Consider the following 3,297-nt stretch of genomic DNA (forward strand, 5'->3'; position numbering starts at 1 on the left):
GGAGCATAAACAGTCACCCAAACACCCCTCTTGGATTACAGCAGGCCTTCAAGGCCCTCTATGATATAGGTTCTTCATAAGATTTTAAGTATCCTAAACCATGCTGTGTAAAGGGCATTAAAAACCATGCCATATTTTTAATAGCTTCATAGTATATAGATAAGTCATAGTTTTCAAAGCGTTTAACTAAAACTCCATGGGGCCTAAAAACAGTGAGATGACCAGGAGGAAACAGTAAAGAACTACCAATCTGAGGGAATCTCAAACAGTCCCCCACGAACAATCCCAGAGTATAACTCGAAATAGTTACATGCCATCCGCCAGCTCTCCGACTGGTCCCCACGTAGTCAACAGTGTAATACCGTGGTTTCTGTTTCCTCAAACATGTGACTCAGGTCACTTCAGGATGAATAAGCATTTGATTTAAGGAAGCAGGGACGTGTGCTGGATGCTGTAGCATTGTGTTCCTCCTGAGTTCAGGACCGGGGGCAAACCCAAGAAAGACGCTTTTCTGTGAAACAGGAGCCGTTGGAGGATTTGGCTTTGTTTCTCTTCTATATAAAATGAGAACTATTTTTCCAGAATGAAATTCTCAGCATCAGTGGTATTTATTCAGGATAAACGGAGCCACAGACCAAGAAGATGAACACCATCGTAGTTTGCTTTCTGTTCTTAATCACCATGGTCAACAGCAATTGTGGGGAGAAGGGGTTTATTTCATCTTACAAGTTGCAGTTCATCACTGAGGGAAGTCAGGGCAGGAACTCAAGGGAAGCTGGAGGCAGGAACTGAAGCAGAGGTCATGGAGACATGCTGTTTATTGGTTAGCTACCTCTGGCTTGCTCAGCCTCCTTATGCAGGGCAGGCCCACCTGCCTAAGTGTGGTACCACCCACAGTGGGTCCAACTCTCCTTCATTAACTAGCAGTCAAGAAAATGTCCTGCACACACATCCACAGGCTGATTTGATAGAGGTAGATCCTTGTCCACAATTCCCTCTTCCCAAGGTCTGCGACAAATGGACTAGTATAGGTCAAAAAGTAACCAGTACAGGCACTGGGTTAGACCACTTTCCAGGCTGACTTCGTCCCATGCCTTACTACCCAGCATGCACTGCAGTCCCTCAGTCTGTTTCAGTGGAGCCCTGAGATTCAAAAGCACTACCACTCAGAGGGAGCAGTCTTGGAAAACAGAATTCATGTGTGGTGAGAAGTCCTTCATACCTGTGGGAAATAGTGACCACCACCCACGTAGAAAGCAGAGAACTGAGCAAGGGAAATAGGAAGGCACAGCCCTGGTTAAATAGCTTTCACTTGTCCAGTTCTAACGCAGGGCCCATGGGGATCTCACCGACAGGCCTCGCAAACACCTAGTCCTGAGGTTAAAAATGCTTTCTGACCCATTCCAGTGAAGAACATTTTATCTGTAGATGTTGAGTTCCTACATCTTTCCTTTTTTAAAGTGACAACGTTCTTTTTCTCATTCCAGTGTTAGCACTTTCCCTACGACTCATAACTGCATGGTGATTGCAAAGCTTTAATTCTTTTTTTTGCAATATTGGTTTCCCTTTAGTTGTTCATGTCAGACATAATATTTCTCTAAAATGTATAAAACAATTTTGAGCTGTCAGAAAAAAAAGCCTCTTTAAAGTTCAGATTATTAGTTTCCTGCCTGTTCTCTGTGTAAATGCATTCTCTTTTGGTCGCCAGTATCATAAAACCATGATTCAAGGCTTAATATTCAGAAAGCTGTGTTGTAGCTTTGCATGGAAGAAATGTTTTCTTTGTGCTCTGATCTCTAGTATGATGTCTGTAAAACTTTTATATCTCTTAAGCTATGTATTTATTTATTTATGTTGTTTTTTTTGAGATAGGGTTTCTCTGTATAACACCGCTGGCTGTTCTCTAACAGACTTCATAGACCAGGCTGGCCTAGAACTCACAGAGATCCAGCTGCCTCTGCCTTCCGAGTGCCGGGATTAAAGTCCTGTGCCACCATGCCAGGCTAAGCTTTCTTTTATCATTGGTCCTTGTTTCTCTCTCTTCTGATGGGGCTAGTCACCACCTCCTGTGCACTGGTAACAGGCAGGGATCAGGAGTGTGGCTTTGGAATCAGATAGCTCTGGGTCTGTGACCTTGAGCAGGACAAACACTCCTAAACCTCTGCTTCCATCGCAGCTAAAGGGACCAATGGCATCTACCTCAGGTGTGATCCACACCAACTACCTTCTGAATCATACCTTCACATTCACATTCAATGGCCGTGTGTGCACCTGCAACCTCAGAACTGTAGGGAAGAGGGTGGGGACAGAGGAGTCCCTGGGCTCACTTGTCACGAATCTCCAGGTTCTGGGAAGGGCTCTGTCCCAAAGGAACATGAAGACAGTGACAGAGCACGATGCCCAATGTCCCCCTCTGGACTTTGGTTTTTCGAAATAAAAGATAATTGAGATCTCTGAAGAAAAGAGATTTGGAAAAACAAGGACGTAGAAACATGTCAGAAGAAGGCTACAAGTAGGAATTGAAACTCTCCTGAGAGCCACAGAAATCCTTTCTTTGCTCCTTTGCTGCTGTTTCTTTTGCATTCTGTGAACTAGCCCCCAGTCACCCCAAAAGGAATATGATCACCCCATGGCTCCCTAGTTAATTCATTGAGCAAAAGGCCAGACGGCTGTCTCTAATTCCTTATGCCAAACTCTGGTTAGGGGAGGCTAAGTAGCCTCCTTGGAACATCCCTACTCAAGTTGAACGGCCATCGTGGAAATGTGGCTTCTGGTGGGGTGTAGTGACTGAACTCTGAGAGGGGACAAATGAGAGTCTGTTCCTGAAATAAGGTATTTAACTTTAGATTTTAAGGCAAAAAAAAATCCCCCCAAAGAAACCAAAAACCAAAACCCCACATCTTGCTGGCTGGAAGTCAGAGGCCATGCCCTAGAGGACGTCGTCTAGTTGAAATTTTTAAGACTAATGGTAAGACCATGTGGAAGGGAGAATGAGGAAGAGAGTACTCTTGTAATGGAGACATAGAGTGTGACATTTTGGGAAATGTTAGGGAAGCCAGTGACAGGAGATGAGATCGGAAAAATGAGTAGATAGTACATTATCGTAGTTTTGCAAGCCCCACTGTGTTTGGTTTTCACATTGAGTTCTGAAGTAAAGTATTAAAACTGTGTGTGTGTGTGTGTGTACATGCACACACCTTGCACATGTATCAATATGAATGAGTATGTGAAAGTCAGAGAAAAACCTTGGTTGTTTCCCATCACCTCCTTTTCTTCCTCCCTCCCTCCCTCCCTCCC

This window comes from Alexandromys fortis, unplaced genomic scaffold (assembly GCF_014885135.2).
Source record: "Alexandromys fortis isolate MF-2015 unplaced genomic scaffold, M_Fortis_MF-2015_v1.1 scaffold_124, whole genome shotgun sequence".
In the NCBI taxonomy this organism is placed as follows: Eukaryota; Metazoa; Chordata; class Mammalia; order Rodentia; family Cricetidae; genus Alexandromys; species Alexandromys fortis.